An 18,876-nucleotide genomic window follows, 5' to 3' on the forward strand; every position below is an offset into this window, starting at 1 on the left:
ACTTACTCTGATTAAATTAATAATTATTCTCCGCTGTCCCTGCACTTCCCAACCATTCCAGTTCACAACTCCACAAAATGTATGAGTAAACCACCCCCCCTCCGACTTTAGCCACTCTGGGGGGGGGATTGGCTGCGTTAGTACAAGGCTTCTTGTGTGCACAGGCTGGGGCTCTGCTTTGCTCAGTGTCCCATCTCATTCCCTTGCTCGCTGGTATTTCAAAGTGCCACCTAATGCCTTTCAAATTTCAGGAGTTTCAGAGTCCAATCTTCAGATCTGCCCCACGTTCTATTGATCTAGTTCCAGGTTGGTTACCAAGACTATTTTATGGTTCCAGTTCAGATGTGCCCAATTGGATGGAAATTATCACAAGAACATTTGAACTTGTGAGATTACCACAAGTTTCTGCCAACTAATCTAGGAAAGTTTCTGCCCTTTGGAGTTGGGAGGATGCTCTGAAGATATTAGGGCCTCTGAATTTGAATCCTGGCCTTTAATTTGGTTTGCATGCGAGTTGAAACCCTGCCTCCCATTTAGATGTAAGATCATGATGATTAAATTGCTGTTCTTGGAATTAAGTAATAATTAAGAGGTGAGGTCTTTGATCTTGAAGAACACTTCATATTTGATACTGAGTAAAATAACCTTTTTTTTCCCTGAAAAGAGATTAACTCCTTTGCACCTTTTCCCTGATACAGGTGAAAATAGAGTAAAATACTTGAAGAAATGCTTCAGAACAGAAAATAATTTGCATTTTTTTGGACACATGCCTTGGTAAAGTTTTTCAGAAAATTAGCACTGTAGCTTTCTACTACATCTGGGAGTACTGGGAGCAGCCACATGCATCATTTTTTGAGTAATTTTTCAGCTTTGCTCTTCCTGGCCCCCCTTTCATGGGTGACTGGACTCTGGTAGCAGAGCTGACGTTTTCATTCCCTCAGAACCCGGTTTTCATTTAAATGTGTAAAATTATCTGAGTTGTTTTCCCCTCGATAAGGTTTACAAGTGTCTGTATATCTTTAGTTTTAACAGAGGGCAGTTCAGTAGACAGTTTACGAAGTACTGGTCAGGGAGATAAATTACCTTGTAGAGCTGCACAATCACCATTCACAATCTCCTCAGTGACTTTATAGCCAATGATAGGATTTTTCAAGTTCATAGAAACTCATCAAAACACTTCCTGGTATTTTTTTTTTCCTTCTCCATCTAGCTGTTCTCGCTTAAAGCACAATCTGTACTGCTCCTGCTAGAGGGCGAGGGTTTGGTTTGATGCCTTAGGGCCTGCTGAACATTTCTTTATTTCTGGCAGCTCCTTGGGATTTGTGAACTGGAAATGGGAACGTTTCAGGCAGCTGCAGCACTTGGACACGCTCCTTTCCCAGGGGTCATATCTAACCTTAAACAATGCTTGTGTGTACCATGCAGGGTTGCTGTCTAAGGTTATCGTTGGGCAGATGAGTGGGTTTAAGCTTCCTTTTGCTGCTCTTCTGAAGTCAAGGTTCCACAGCCGTACATTTGAACCTCCCTAGTTCTTCTGGTTGGGTGCTATTTCAGCCCATAATTTGTTTACAACATGAGTGGCACACAACCTCTTCCAGAAGAAGAGGGCATGGAATACATGGGGCAGCATCTCTGGTGGTGGGAAACTCCTTGAACCTCTTGGTTTCACAGGCCTTTTCTGATCAACATGGTACACAGAAGGTGGGGGAGACAGACTCTCCTTGTTTCTGAACCGCCAGGTACCCCAGTCCCTGTCAGGGCTGCAATTGTCTGGGGCCAAAATCACACCAAAACAGCACAGGTTATGCTGGGTTATGCCACTGGTGGTTCCGGGGCATGATCGAATACCACTCAGGTGTCAATGTGGGGGAATGGGGAAAGGAGGCAAGATAGAAACGTCATCCTCCCTGTGGGTGTGTATTTCTCTCTCATGTGATACAGCCATGGCTGCTCACATCCACATTTGGCCTGGGTCTGTGAATCTCACTGTTGATAAACACCTGCCTCTGTCCCTGCACAGCTCCAGGCAGGTTTGCTGAAATGATGGTACAACAAATGCAGGCATGGCTGTGGGTGCTGAGTGGGGACCTGTCTTCTGCCAGAGTAGAGCATGTGACTTTCTGAGGGTTGGACCACAGCCTCCTCTCCCAGAGCAGGGGTTAAGAATTGATTCAGACAAGAGCAGGTCCAAGTACCACCCTATTATAAGACCTTCCAAGTGACGCTGGTGAATGGTCTCAATTTCTGAATTGATTTTTTTCCCCACTTATTTTCTGACTCAGAGCAACCTCCTCTTCTAAATAGGCAGCACATTTACCCTGAGTGATGCTTCTTGCATCCAGGGCAGCTCCCCTCTGACACCACCACAGAAAACGTTGCCAGGAGGCTGTAATTAAGGGTGTTACCAGAGTTATTTGCTGCATTTCCAGCAGGTTTTGAACTAGTGGTCAGGAGGAAACTAGAAACACCTGCTGGGTCTAATGAGGCAGGTTTGAAATGATAGGGGCACCCTATTTTTCCCCTCGTGCACAGAGGGAAATGAGACAACCTGGTGTTGGGAGAGGACATGGACTAAATGAAAAAGAAGTAAGTTGTTCAAAATGCCTATGTTATGATGTAATTGAGATTTCAGTTTTCTTAAAAGGTTTTCTTCCCTTTTTTTTTTTTTTTGCTGGTGTTGCTGTTCATTGTGGTCCATCAGGAAAAGACTGTGTGACCAGGGACACTGTAAATTTAGCTCTGGGTTAAGGCCATTCAGCAAGATTTGGCCCATGCAAGCTTCTACTGGAAAAGCAATAGTGAGCTGAAGAAGATGGTAGCCCCTGAATTTTGGGGGATCAGCTCAGTGATTAGAAAGTCTTAAATAATCTCATCCTCTTTCCAGGCTTTTTATGTCTTACTTTAGAAATATTGCCTTCTTCCCTTCTTGCAGGGATTTACTTCCTTTCCTATTTAGTTCCTGGAGAAAAAGGGGCATTGTGTCAATGTTTTGGTTGTCTGCTTTGAACTCTTTCCTGGGACTGTGACCCAAATAATGTCTTGATCTTTGCTATGTGTACCTGGGCATTTGTAGAACTCCTTGGAGCTCTAGCTATGGCCTGATCCTGCTTGCTGTGAAACTGGTGGCCTTTCTCAGGGCCCATATCCATGGTCCAGCAGCAGCAGTGAGGAAAACTGCATTGTGAGCTTATGGAGGGATGGATGCTGCAGATAGAGTCCTGATCTCAGTTCCTGGTACTAATGAGGGTCTGAATGGTTATTTCCTCTCTCTATCCATCTTTTCCTTCAGTTAGACATTAAGCAGTGTGCAGAAGGAACTTGCAGTGGTTTTCCAAGGTCTTTCAAGTGTCCTATTCCATGGCATATGGAGCAGCATATGCTGTACTGTCATGGCTGTGCTCAAACTGCTCCATGGGAAGAGGTGCTGACATTAGTGTATTGACTGCATGTGTGGTGCTCAGAGTGGTGGCTGGGAGGCAAGGCCTGGCTTCCTCTGGGTGCTCCTGCATTGCTGCTGCCTGACCAGCTCCATCCAATGCCCAGGGCAGGCGAGGGGGGACAGGGTCTGACTTTTGTGCTCGGTGCACTTGCGTGCTCTCATACAATGGTGGCTGTGTCATAGTGTAAACCTCAGTTTTGAAATTTTGCCTATGAGGTCACATATGGCAGCTTAGTAAAATGATTTAAACATCTGTAACCCGCTATGTCAAAACCCGAATGCAAATAATTGCCCGGATTCCGCTAATTGATGCTAAATGGAAAGAAAAATAACGCGGGAGAAAAACCCTCCTAGAAACAATCAATAAATTAAAGATGCTTGGGGATATAAATTCAGCGGTTAAATGAGATACTAATGAAGATGGGAGTTTAATGGTGAGTGCTCTCATTACGCTGTTTTAAAAACTCCATTTGATGGAGATTTGGTACTGGTAAAAGGGAGACAGCCTTGTGACAAACATCCGTGAGAACAAAAGTTGTTCTGGCGTATGAGCACAACTACTGCCGTTTATTGCTGAGCAGCTTTGCTTGCCCATTTCTGCACGTTGTTGCAAGATCTGGGGGAAATTGTGGAGCAGTTAATTAAAAAACAACTAATGACTGTTCCACAGGGTCAGTTTGCTTCCCGGAGCCTAAAATGTGCAGGATATTAACACATGTATCATTTTTTTGACACTGGAGGACAATTGCAGAGCCTGGTCACACTGCTACTGGTTTTAAGGCAGAACTTAATTAACTAGAGATGGGCTGAGCAGGTTTGTCTGCAGAGGGGCATTTGGCTTGCAAAGGATATATCTGCTCAGGTGTTGCCAGGCTGTAAATTAAGGATGCTGCTTCCCAACTGTCTCAGCCCTGGTGAACCCCACAGTGCTTCTACTGCCCCACTCCTGCTGCTGGCCCCTGGCCAGGTGTAATCCCTGTCTCCCAGCTCTAATGTTGTTTCACTTGAGCTATTCTGGACAGCTGCCTTAGCATGAGGTGAATGATGCCCCCCAATTTGCCACTTCTCACTGTAGCCTGGATAAGAGCTCAGACTGGCAGATCCAGCATTTGCAGGCTGCTTAAAATACCCAGGAGTAGGATTTTTTTTTTTTTTTTTTTTAGCCCACTTGTGGCCTGGCTAAATCAACAATTCTCTTGGATAGAAAAAAATATGGCAAACTCCACTTCTGCACGTGCTCCAGCCCCACTGTGGCTGGGAAGAGATGGTTGGTGAATGTCTCTGCTTTGCCTCAACACCGGTGAGGCATTTTTCTCGTGTCAGTGTGGAATTTGGTGAACGCAATTATTTTCTTTTATCTCGCGCTTATGTTTAAATTTCATCTCTGCTGGTACATGCCCTGTTTTGATTAATATTAAACTTCCAGATCATCCCTTTGAGTTGGAGCAATTTCTTACAACAAATAGACCGGAGAGCCAGATTTTTGAGTGATTAGTAGCAGGCTGAGAGTGCTGGATGCTCGAGGAGCTTAATGACTCATGGCCAGATTCATTCACCATGGTTAGAGTGGTGGGCACGTCACAGCTGTGATTCCTCTGGCAAAACCTCAGTCTGAAATGATTTTAAATCAGAAGTTTAGTTTTCCATCCTACTTCTTTCCAGGCTGACTGGCTTGCTGAGAGGGGGGAGAAGAGTCGTCCACCCATCCCAGAATGCGCTGAAAAAAATCTGATTGTGACAACTTGCTGCGCTGAAAGTCTGTTCTTCCATTTTCCCTAAATTCTTTGGGCACAAAGGGAAAAACTCTCATGATCTCCAGAGTGTTGATCCCACGGATGCCCATCCAGATGCATTGCAGGGGCAGACCTGGATGTGGCATTGTTGTATTTTGTTCTGGGCTGTTTGTTTTTTGTTTTTTTTTTAGAGATGCTAAATACAGGGTGGAAAGAATGGCTAAAAGAGAGAAACTGTAGATATCACATAAGCTCATGCTACGTCAGCAGGAAGGGAAAGCCTTCAATGATTTAATCTGTAATCTATGTATTTCGCACTGGTGAAAGTTCTGACTTTTAGGTTTTTTAGTAACACAGCACTGACATGTTTGTGACTTCCACTCAAATACATGTGACAGACCCTTAGTCCTGAATTCCAGGAATGCCTTAGGCTGATGAAATATTGGTGTAATGCCAATGTGTTTAGTCAAGTACATACAGAGCTGTTCCTGGACTACCTGGCAGCGCTGCTCTGGGCTGAGTCACCAAATACTTTGCCTCCAGAATACAGAATAAAAAATGGTCACTAAAACTTTTGAGTTATCAGCGGGATGTGCAAAAGGTGGATTTCCCATGCAGAACACGTAGCTGGGAGTCAAACACGGAGAGGTGAGATCACTGACTGTGCAGGAAAACAGTAGCAGTGCTTATGGGACAGGAACTTTTTTTTTTTTTTGTTATGACCAAGAAATATACACCTAGATGAAGAATCTGGTTTTCTTCAGTATTGTTGTTTTTGGCCCTCAAACTGTTTTTCCATTTCAAAGGTGCAAATAAATTACTGAGTTGAATAAGTTTAGAAATTCAGCTGGGATTTGGACCTGGATGTTCCAGACTCTCATAAAGCAACAAGTGTTCCATGCCTTCGATGAAGTAAAAAACGTGATGGGCCCTTCAAATGATTGGAAAAGTTACTGCTGTTGCTGATCCTGTAGAGTGCTGAGCACTTTGTGAATAGGAATTCTGTTTTCTGGTGTTTCTGGAGTATGGACTCAAGGCCTGGGTGCTCTGTTATTGAAGCTCAGATATTACTTAAAAATGCTGAACATTGATGGTGCGTTATGTCTTGCTGTGGAAAAGGTCAGCCCTGTTATTTGTAGAGGCAGGGTTGCCTTTGCTTCATGGCTGGCTGACTTTTTGGGCCACATGGTATAATTCATAGCTACTTATTGTTTGCAGACACTAGGCTGAGGATATTTTGTGTGTGAAATTTAAAATTCAGGCCACTGTAGTTGAATACATGACACAGAATTATTTTGTCCAGTGGGAAACAGATGTCTGGTCTTGTCAGCCTTGGTTTCCTATTCAGTCAGAGGGGAAAAAAAGAAGGACTTGTAGGGCATGAATGACATTATCGTAAAATAACTGTCTAAAAGATTTCAGATGCACCAAGCATCCAGAATACAGGGAAATGAATACTGGAAATACAGAGAAATTGTCGCCATCTCACATAAATGGTAGCATTTATGGTATAATGTTGGAGTAGCCTATGGTAACTCCTATTTTCTGGTGTCTCTCTATTTTCTGCACAGGTTGTGTAAAACCAAGGAACTGATGTCAATGTGCATGAAAATGAAGAACCTACTTAGGGAAGGTCTTGGATGCTTGAGCAATTTTCTTAAAACTGCTCACTTACTTGTCACAGCGAAGTCAGTTGCCTAAAACCATGAAGGAATGTAAATTCCTCAATAAATGCAAACCAATCTGTCATATTTTTGGACTGTCACACCCAGAATTTACAATTCCATGCAGAATTGGTTCAAAACTACAGAGAAATACATTAGGTGTTATGGCCCATTTCTTCAGTGCATCTCTGGTTTTGAGGGGTAGCGTTGGCTTTTTAAGCTGCTTCCAGGGGTTGTTTGATGTTGATATGAGTGAATGGGATGATGTTCTGTCATGCCAGTCACTGTGTAACCCAATTTAAGAACTGTTATTCACCTGAAGGACTTGAATTTTAATTGCTAAATTGTGTGAAGAACAGAGAAAGAGTATTTCTCCATATGGAGCGTGGGGAGCTGACTGTTGGATTCCCTGTAGTCCTATTTGCCATCCAAACAGGTTGGACTTGCAGGGCTGCATGTAGCAGGTGGGAAGTCCAAGACTCTTGCTCCCATCCACGACAGGCTTAGGAACCAAAGGGAGTGTGGCCTCACGTGACAGCTAAACCTGAGCGAACTGCAAGCTGCTGCTTTTTGCCACCTCCATCAATATGTACGTATCATTTCCCCTGCAGCTCTGCAATCTGAAGGAAAAAGTAAAAAAACCACAACCCACAAACACAACCAAACCCTCAAAAATCCAACAACCCAGTCAACAACAAACTAATTCTCATTTTCACCTTGTTATCCTGTTGAATCAATGCCTGAGAAATCATGATCTCTAAATCCCAGTCACGGGAAGCCTGACAGCTCCCTTGGATGAGAGCAATGTGTCATGTGAAGGTACACCACAAGTCTTTTGGTTACTGGACCTACCACCTTGATTGTAAATTCACCTCTCTCAAAAAATCTTCCTATGCTGCTTGCAGTAGTATCAGCCTTTTTCTTGTCTTCGCTCAAGTTAACAAACAGAACTCGTGTCACGAAGCACTGATTTGTATCTGTTTGCAACTGATTTTGTTAGTTTAGTGCCATAGAGTAGAATCACAGAATAGTTTGGGTTAGAAAAGACCTTTAGGATCATTGAGTCCAACCATTAACCAAGCACTGCAAAGTCCACCATTAAACCATGTCCCCAAGTGCCACATTGACACGGCTTTTATATACATCCAGGGATGGTGACTCCACCACTGCCCTGGGCAGCCTGTTCCAATGCTTGACAACCCTTTCCCTGAAGAAATTTTTCCTAATGTATAATCTAAACCTCTCCTGGTGCATCTTTAGGCCATTTCCTCTTGTCCTAGTGCTTCTTATTTGGAGGATGAGCCTGAACCCCACTTGGCTACAACCTCCTTTTAGATATTGTAGAGAGTGATAAGATCCTCTCTGAGCCTCCTTTTTCCAGGCTAAACACCTCCAGCTCCCTCAGCTGCTCTTCATCACACTTGTGTTCCAGCTCTGCTGCCCTTCTCTGGACACACTCCAGCACCTCAGTGTGTGTCTTGTGGTGAGGGGCAATGAATCTGACTTGCTTTGTGGGGTCAATCTCTGACTGTATAGCTACGTGTGGATTTTTGTTCTGGAAAAATAAGTCCTCGCCCCTTTTCTGATTGGAGGACAAAAGTCTCTTATCAAAGAACCAGAGTGGTAAAAAGAAACATAGACTTCACCTCTTCTCACCACTCATTAAATAAACATGGCACAATTATCACAAACCAAGAATTGGAGAGAAACAGTCACTGCTGTTAAACCCATGGTACTCTCCAAAGCTTTAAATTCATCATGAGTGACTGTGAGGAATACCTATTGACTAATTAATTTTCTCGTCTGACAGACAGCCTTTGAAAGCCCATGAAGAATAGATAAAGTGTGTGTACGTGAGTGGCAGGTGGAGAAACATCACAAATTACATTCTCAGCACACAAGACTTCACCTGTTACTCTGTTATAGCTGTGTGATTTAAGTACCTCCCAGAAACTGCAGCTTGTCCAGATGTCAGGTGGGTGCTGGGGGACTGGCCAGATGTCAACCATCCAGGATGAGAAAGCAGCACAAAAGTCAATTTTGTGCTAACCCTTCCTAGCCTGAACAGTATGTGCACAAGTGACCTTCCCCAAGGAGAAAGATGGGAGGGATCACTGTGAAAGGAGACAGTCCCATGGTAAGACAGCACTGGACCACACTGGATGTTAAAAATTGTTCTTTCAGGATTGGACTGGAGCATACGTACAGTTTATCAACAGTAGTCTGTGTAAAAGTCCATCTAAAAATATTTGAGTGGTCTTTAGAGAGAGGACACATTGGAAGGCCACACTTCCAATAAAGTCAAAGACCAAGGTCAGAGAAAGAGAATAACACAGCTGTGATGTGGACCATGAGATTGTGTACAAGTTAACAACAATTTTTCCCTGAGTGTTCCTTCTCCTTCCCCCTGCCTGTAGCCTGCTTGTAATTGTGTCGAGATGAGCAAAATTTGGATCAAAAGCAGTAAGAGAAAGAACTCAGGGAGGAACAAAGAGAAAACGAGATAATATCCAGTGGTCGTTGGCACTTACTGTAGTATATTAGTGTCTTCATTGAGATTCTAGACATTGATAGACAAATAGAAGAGGACCAACAGGAAATTTCAGGCACTTTTTTTTCCTCTAGTAGTTTCATAAGCCATTCATTAAAGAATAGCATGAACTTGGTTCAGGCAGCTCCAGAAAAAGCTGAGAGAGACTGGATTAATGTGGAGCAGGCCCTTGCTGCTTGCTGTGTCACCTATCCAAGCTTTCAATGTGGTCATCTTGTCTGGTCTGAATAAGAGCATTCCCACATCTGTTCTCAATGATGCTTAAGAATTAACCTGGGGTCTGCTTGAGCAGAAGTATGTTGCTTTTTGGATTGTTGACACTGCTCAGGAGGGCTGTATTTATCTTGTTGTCTCCCCTGTATGTGCAAGCAGAGTTTCACTTGTTCCTTTGTCCTGTATTAAGGTGGCTGTTAACATGGAGAGGGCTTTGCCTGACCTGCTTACCGATCCCCTATGTCCTTAACTAAAACTGAGCAGTACAACGCAGTTGCTTCCAGGTGCAATCTCGCTTAAACCTCAACACCTTTTCCTTCTCATGGCCCTTGCTATCAGCACTCAAGAAAAACCACAAGGGGAGGATGAAACAGAAATCAATTTTTATCACTAGAAATATTTCCCCTTTTGGCCACAGACTGAGACTGTTCTGACTCTAACTGGTCCTCCCTGGGGTTTGATAACAGTAGCTCACAGGAGGCTCGAGCTTATCTGAAGACCAAACAGTAAATTTCTCATTTCCGCTTAGTGGTGAGGTGTTTAATTGCTGCTTAGTTTTGCCAGTCAAGTAATTCACATTGACGTGCTAAAGGCAGCCACTAGCAGTTAAGCTTCCATCCAGGGGCTGCAGTGAACGATCCTGACATCTTTTTGCAGGCACCGGCTCTGCAGGCTGAGAGCATTCCAGTTTCTCCTCTCGAGTGGGCAGGCAATCTACAGAAAATTAAGTCTGAAAAGCCATGAGAGGTTGTGAAAGGCAGCTTAAGGAGAGAGGCTCTATTGGGTGAAATTTCTTGCCCTGCCACGGATTCAGGTTGAAAATTAAAGTGTTGTCACCTCAACGGTAATTCAGAAGAAGAAATAATGTTTAAATATAGCGGGACAGGGTTGGACAAAGAACAGCAGATATTCGCTCTGTAAGATTCAGGCAAGTTCATGTATCTACTGGGTGAATGTTCTCCTTAAAGATATATCAACTTATAGAGGTAGGTAGATATGGTGATGGCTCAGTGTGGAGTCTGTGACTGTTTAGTGGACTCAGTCCTCACTTGCACTGCTGTAAATCAGGAATAACTCTTCCCAAGTCTAAAGCCTCACCTTGCATGGCTAGTCGGACTTTTTGGCAGTGGGTGTAAAATACTGCTGCTGGTTCAAGATCGTAGGAAATTCTGACTCAGTAGCAATTTAAATCTGTCTTGTTCTATGTGGAGTAATTGTAGGTTTGCAGCAGAGTAACACAAGCAAATAGTCTTTTAAATTTATTTTTTTGTTTTTCTCTCTTTTGATGGTCTGGTGCTGCCAGCCCTGTGTGGGCTCCATGCATGAGAAGCAGAGTACCCTGCACATGTCTGAATATCTATAGGTACAGAAGCAGATAAACAATTTATTTTCATGAATTAGAAATGGCCAGATAACTCATGAGTGGTGGAGCACAGCAGAGCCAGTCCGTGATGCATCAGTGGGACAAGTAAACTGTCTGCCATGACTTTTCAGACTGGCTGCTGTACTGGATGGGGTGTTACAGTTGTACCATCTTGGGGGCTGTCTGTGTGTGTTTTATTATGGTCATTGGAGAGCTTGCAGCATGATGAGTTATTAGGGAGTGATCTCTGGGTTTGAGTTTCTTGGGGGATTACACCAGCATGGTTATTGGAACACTGCTTCAGCACTCTTGCAAAGGGTAGACTTTGTGGCTGCCACTGAGCTCAAGAAATAATTTGGTTATTAAAAATATGCAGTCAACTGATTAATATCTTTGGAGGTGCAATTGCTGTAATTGCAGACTAGATAATACAAAGCTGCCACTCACATTTAACACTGACACTCTTCTCCAGCTCTGATAATGCAAATAGACACACAGAGATAAATCAAGATCGGTAAGAACAGCTCCCTGATAGACAGACTTCAGCTGTGAGAGTCCCTAGATGAAAAGAAAGCCTTAGAGAATTAAAAACACAACTCCATAAACTCACACGTTAGAAAAGGGTCTATGACTCCTATGCTCCCAAACTCATCCTGTCCTCTGTGCAGTACCACAATTTGAGGGCAGTTTGAGAGGTGATATTCCCCTTGTCTTTCAAGAAAGGAATATATGAGTTGAGAGGAAACGGTAGCATGGTCCATCTGAGTGACCTGTTACCTAGAGCGAAGTTTATCCGTATATTTTTAGCTCCAAGTAGCTAATTAGCAGATTATTTATTTAAAAAAACATATCACCATGAAAAACCAAATTGGCCCTCAAACCCCACACCACTTGGCTGAAACCCCTGGGTGGTGTCTCATACCCAGCCCCCAGCTGTTTGCATTCATCAGAGTTTGATGTCCTCAAACTGAGAACCACAAACCAGAGAATCGATATCATCTACTGAGCACGGTGCAGTATAAACACAATCAATTAATTCCTTTATATGGAAAAGGAGCTGGAACTCAGCTCATCTCCTCTCTCAGGCAAATTATGGCGATAAGAGAGTTTCCCTGAACTGAAACCAGAAGCACCAGCTTTCTGCACACTTAACCTGTAATTGTCTATAACATGCATGGAGGTAAGTGAGATGCAATTCTATTCACAAGAGTTCCATTATCTTTAATCAGGTTTTACATAATTTCCTTTGTATCTGATTGTTTTGTTTTAAAATATGTAAAATGTTGCCTTTCATGCGTGTGTAGCCAAAAGGTGAAGAATTCAGTATTATGTTCACAAAAATACTCCATTCACAGGAACTTAATCAGTGTGAATAGTATAGCAAACATTTTATGAAACTGTAATATAGCCCACAGCAGTAGGAATAAAGATGATAGAAACCAGAGGAAAGAGGCCTTTTTGAATAAGCTGTTAAAAAAAAGGTGCTCAGCACTTTCACTTGAGACCAGCTTTTTAGATCTTGATCCTATACTATGCTAAAATTTGCAAAAATTTAAGGGAGTAAACATACCTCTGCAATCCTTATGAATTAAGTGTTGATGTGTCTTATGAAAGGCTGTCTTCATATTCTGGGGTGATGAAGGTGGTCAGCAAAGCATAAAACTGGACAAGAAGAGCATCCTTGCAAAGTCTCTTGTCTGCAGAGAGAAGTAGTTCATCATCACATACATCCAAACGCCTCACTGGAATATGGGCTTCCAAGATGGACACATTGGTCCAAGGAACAGGTGGACCAACTAGAGAGAGAATATAAGCACAATAATAAAATTATCAATAAAACCTTAGATTTTCAAATGCTAAAAGACTATTTGATTCTTTCATTTGGGTTAAATAGTGCTAGTATAGTCCTCAAATATTACATGTTGGGTCTTGTTGCAGAAGGTGAGGAAATTATCTCCTGCTGTGTTTGTGAGCTCAAATTGCATTCAGTGTTGCAAATTAGGAAATTTTTATGGGTAAGAGTGGTGGAATATGATGGCTAGGGAAGTATTGGGGTCTCTGATGTATGAGACATTTAATAAGTCAGATAACCATCCATCAGGAATGGTGCAGCTCTATCTGACCCTTCTTTTAGAGAGCAGGAGAGATCTGATGATTCTGTACGGTGCTCTCAAGCCCCAGTTTTCTGCAGTTCAGTGTGGACATTTCAAGGCTGGTCCCTGATATATTCCTGGATTTGGAATTAAAAAAAATCAAAACCAAAACCAAACATGCCTGCCTCTCTGCTGAGCATCTCACAAGTGCGACATGACCTGGGAGCTGCATTTCTGCTGACAGGTGCCTCTGCTGTTGGCAGAGATCTCAAATGTGCCCTGTGTCTGTTTGATCTGTCTCCTCTCTGCTCCCTCCTGTACTGGTGGCTCAGTTTCAGGGCTTTAGATCTCTCCCAGCCCTGTCCACAGATTGCCTAATTATGTGGAGGATCTCTCCCTTTTATAAGTATTATTATTTATTCAAGAGCCAGCAGAATCTAAGAATCTAGACTCTTTACTAAGCAGGTGAACACAGAGATTATTTTTTTTTTCACAGCTTTTAACTTGACAGATCTCCATGGTTATGGCTCCTTTTCACCACCTCACCTGCAAATAGCAAGTTGCTGCCCAGATTGTGAAGGTGTTACTGTTGCTCAGAGGGAAGATTTCCCAGCATATGATAGGCATTAAACAATGCCTTCTATTTTCAACTATTTTTCCTTCAGAACAGCTGACCTATTTGGCTGAAACATTCCAGAGGCTACATTTACCATTGCCCAGGGCAGTGGTGGATATATTTGAAAGCGTGTAGATGTGGCACCTGGGGGCATGGCTTAGTGTTGGGTATAACTGAGTTAACAGTTGGACTTGATGATCTTCAAGGTATTTCCCACCCTAAATGGCTCTGTGATTCCATGATTTTGAAATGCTGCTTCCTTGCATGTGTTTGGACTTCTGTTGTTTCTGGTTGGCAATGTGAGACTGGAAGACATCTAATGGGGATGGATTCCCTCCTGCTCTTTGCTGATCATAACACCTGTTGGCTTAGATCCAGGATTTGCTGCAGTGCTTCCATGGCCCACCATGGCTACAGAACAGCCCCTTAAGTCAAGGAGAAGCTGACAGTGTGTCAGGCCGAAGTTCAGCTCAGCTCACCTTACTGTGTGTCTGGGCAAGGGATCACTGAGCAGATTTGTCCTGAGGGAGAGTTAAGATGTGCTCAGCAGCACCACTTTCTTCCAGGACAGCTCAGGATTCAAGAATCCCCACAAATCATTTTTATGCATGTTTTAAAAATTCCTGGTAGGCAGAGGTGGTTAGAGCATGATGCTAATAATGCCAAGGTTGTGGGTTCAGTCCCTGGATGAGAACTGGACTTGATGATCCTTGTGAGGCCCTTCCAACTCAGAACACTCTGTGATTCTGTGAGGTGTGATGTAAATCCTTTTTGTCCTGACTGTTGTGTCTTGCTGGTCATCACCACCTTAACTCCCTGGGAGTGGTGCTGTTGGCTCAGTGCATACCCAGGGATTTCAGCCTCTGTAACCTGCACTGTCCTTGTCCATTATGACATGCATGTACCAGCATCAGTGAAACCCGAGGGACCTTCACTTATTTCCCTCGTGAACCTTGAACGTACAGCTCCTTGTGCAGAGGGGTCCTGAGTCGTCATGAGCCTCAAGTGGGTGATGTTTATTTTCCCTCTGTTGCCTATTCCCCTTCTGGAAGAAGGAAGATCAATGGACTATTTTAGTTCACATGACCTCTGGGAATACAGGATGCTGCCAGACTATTTTTTTTTTATGAAAGGGTAGGGGGTGGGGGGGCTAAAAATGAGAAAGAAATTAAAAACCTAAATACAGCCTCTTCCATGACCCCTCTCCAAACCCAATATTTTCCTAATAAAATAATGTGTTGCTTGTAATTTTTTTTTTTTCCTCCCCGTCAACAAGGACTGTGAGTTCATTTGTTTGTTTTACATTGGCTGCTCAGAACAGTGTAGCTCTATGAGGTTAAAGAGATCCTCCGAGAAAGATCCTATTGATTTTAATTACCGAGAAACAGCCCACAGGGACAAAAGGACTTTGGCTGTTTATTTAGCCATCGCTGTGCTGCAGTATTGTGTAAGGAGAGATCAAATCAGTTGCCCTCATTATTACAATAATAATAAGGCAGAAAAGGTGCCTCCGGGCCTCAGGATTTTTTTTTTTTTTTTAAAGAGACAATAACCTCCACCACTCCTCCCACTAATAAAAGGCAGACTTGAGGAACAAGGAGCAATTACTATTTGTCAATATTAATTCAATTACGCTCCTGTTATTTATATTGTGAAAAGGATTGTTTAATATTTTAGAAATATCCTAATCAAACCAGGGGGCCACATCTGTTCTTTTACAGATTGATTTTTATCCCTGCTAAATGCACGTTGAATGCTTTCTACCTCCTTTGGATTGAAGCTAAAATTAATTAGTAATTCAGCATAAACCAGTGGTACAATGAGTGTTTATAACAGTATCCAGGTTGAGAATACACCTACTTGTGTGTTAAACTGGAAATCCTCCAAAAATCAGCAAGCATTAATTGCCTGGGATGTCTTCATACCCATTCTGAACTAATCCCAAGCCAGGTTTATAGTGGTCTTGGAGAAAGCAGAAGTCAGTTTGTTCTGCTTATGCTATTTTGCTAATTTTAGTTTTTTGGAGCCTGCACCTCTGAGCTGGTCTCTGCTCTGTAGCTTGGCATGTGTTGCCTCACGAGGATTTAGTATTTTCTCATAGGTATTCTCTTGATTAATTACTTTTTAATGAATTGTTGATACTTTTGGCCACAAGTGCCCAAACAGTCAAATTACAGAGCTTTATGTGAACTGTGTGTCAGATCTCACCTGTGCCTTAAGGTCTGTTCCTGAATGGTAAGAGCCAATGTTAGTAGTGAGAGTGGGAAGTACCAGAAATGGATTTAGAAAGATGGTGAGCAGCTAATAACAAAAAAACCTAGAGATGGTTTTAAAAATTGCATTTTAGGTCTTTAATTGTATCCCAGGCTTGAAGACTGCATGTTTCATACTTTCAGTTTTTCCAGCAAGTGGACTAGGAACATACTTCCTCAGACTTTCCATGATCCGGACATGACTCATTCTATTTCTCTTCTATTTTGTAACATATTCTATTTCTGTGACCAAACCACATTTGAGAAGTTGTCAATATATGAAGTCTGTGTTCAAGAAGAGAGGTAGAATAATTAAGTTTATTTTCAATATGTTAAAAGGAGGAAGCAAGGATAGATGATGACACTATTTTGGTCCAGAGATACTGCGAGAAAGGTGTGTGTCCCCTAACGAGAAATCAGAATTAGCTGATGGAGAAGCACCTGCAATTAGTGGTTTGAGAGAAATTGATTTTTAAGGAAAGATTAAGTCTTAGATGTATAGAGCAGAGATAAACAAGTACAAACTGCAGGGGTTTAAACAGTCTGTAAAACTGCAAATACCATGGGTATATTCCGTGAATAGTGGGAGTGTGATCTGGAGTGCTGGTTGTTTGTATGGGTACACCTGAGAATGCTTTTCTAGGCAGCCTTTTCAGGCAGCTGGGAAATGCTGAGTTGCTGTACCTGCAAGTAGCACAAGGCAGGCTGAATGACCAGGCACTCACTTGGCTTTTTTTGATTTTGAAATTTGCCCTGGGATCAAATATGTTCTGAAGTTCTCCCTTTCCAGATACCTGAAGTTAGGATATATGCTACAGTTTACATTGAGATTAACAAAGAATTAGCTATTAATTGGACCACAGCTATGGCAAAAGTTCTTCCTTTCTCTGTGGCTTAGGTCCCCACAATAAACTGCACTCCCTCTTAAATCTGTTTGAGTTTTAAACCTATTTTAAGAACTTTCTTGGTAGTAACCATTAAATGATTTCTTTAGTCAACTCATCCCTTAATGTGGAGATCAGCCATGGTAATGTTTCTCCAGTGCCCACTCATCAGTCCCAAAGACCTCTTTACCTTCTGTTCTGTTCTCAGTCCTTCTCTTATCTCCTGTTTTCCTATCTTTTCATCTTTTAGTTAGTCTCTCTGTCAATTCCATCTGCATACAAAGTGTGCCAGTTTCTTTCATTTCATACATTCCAGATTTACCCATCACTTTCTACTTGTTTGTTTCTGTGGTTTGGTCCACAGTTCATGTGAAGCTGCATTTACATCTACTGCTTCTGCTCTTCTGAAAAAGTTGCACTTACTGCAGGAATTATCTTTCCAATGAATACGAAAAGCCACTGCAACTCGTTATTTCTTTGAGCTAAAAGGGCTGTGGAAGGTTCAGAGAGATCTCACATTGTTTCTATGCATGTTCCCTCCTCGTGCTCCTTGTACCTGAGCCAGCTTGTCTGCTGCCTGCTATATGGTCTCTCTGTTAAAAACATACCCAAAGATCATGAGCTCTTTTGGGAAAAGGGTCTCTCCTGGTTTTGCAGGGGGGAAGGGTGGGTCTGAGAAATTCTATGAGAAATATTTTAAGAAATTTCTGGGAAATTGAGTGAAACTGTCTTGGATTTCTCCAGTATTTGCAACTCTCTTTTGCTGGCTAGTTCTCATCTGGGCATATGAATGTTCACATGTCTTGGTTGGACATAATGTGAATAGTATTGATTGGATCTTGCAAGGGAATTTTGCTTGCTTCTCTGGAAATTCATGTGGGGGGCCCAATCCCCAATGAATTTGTAGTGATCAGGTCATTATGCTTGGGTGGTTGTATGACAGCAGTGCAGAATGGAAAATCTCGCTGTTAAAAGCGCTTTCGAATCAGGAGGAGAGAATAAAAGGATTCTCTTGTTCACCCTCTTGGTCATGGCTTTGGTTATGGTTGCGGCTTAACATAACTACGTGTCTAACAACTGTGTATTTTTATGATCACATGTAGGGTGGCTGGTGGTTGCACAGGCACAAAAGATTTAAAGCTGGTCTCTTTTTGTTTGCCTTTTTTTTTTTTTTTTTCTTTTTGAAAGATACAATAATTGTCCTGATGTCTGAGCATCTGCCCGATACGCATTGTTTGCCCTGCAGACTGAGGAAGACGAAAGCTAAATACAAATTTATTGAACAGGCAAGCTATAAACCCTGAAGTTACCACAATATTTTAATGGAAATCATACTTTGTCAAAAGCACACGTATCACATTTTCTTGCTGGAGATTGCAGTTCATCAGTACCAGAATTAATTAAAAACATCCCACCAAGCTTACCCACTCCTCTTCTGTTTTGATATATAACTTTTTAGCTCTATAAACTAATGACTAATTGCAGGGGAGAATATGTCTTTTATTAATTCAAATGCATAAAATAAAAATGTTGTACTTTGTAAAGGAATTCACTTTTCTGTTAACTCATCCATTCAATTTTTGTTGGCAAAAAGATTTTTAAATAACTCTTCAGCTCTAATTTTATCTTTTTACAGTGTTAACTGGCAAAAGTTGAATCATTATCCTCTGTCCTAAGTTTACCTCCTCTCAATAACTCAAGTTCAGGTCACCCTGCAGTGCCTCCTTTCGCCTTCGCTCAGATACCATGTCTAACTGAATGGAATTGACCTGTTTAAGGCCTCTTCACTCCAACTGAATTATTTGATCATAGCCACAGACATCTGTTTGGGGCAGTAATTGGTTGTTTATAAGAGCAGAGGAGAGCCACCAGCAGCAACGGCAGCAGCAAGACAATAAAGGCAAGGGACAAGCATGGAGGGCATGTAGACAGGTCCTGACAGACCACTGTCTGCTTGAGATAAGCAATGCAGATTAGTTATATGCACTCTATCTCACCACTGGGGCCTAATAATCCCCTTTAGCACTCATTCACAGTTATGTAGCAGACAGAAAACTAATACAGGGGG

Source organism: Myiozetetes cayanensis, unplaced genomic scaffold, assembly GCF_022539395.1.
Source record: "Myiozetetes cayanensis isolate MyiCay16 unplaced genomic scaffold, myiCay2020 scf7, whole genome shotgun sequence".
NCBI lineage: Eukaryota > Metazoa > Chordata > Aves > Passeriformes > Tyrannidae > Myiozetetes > Myiozetetes cayanensis.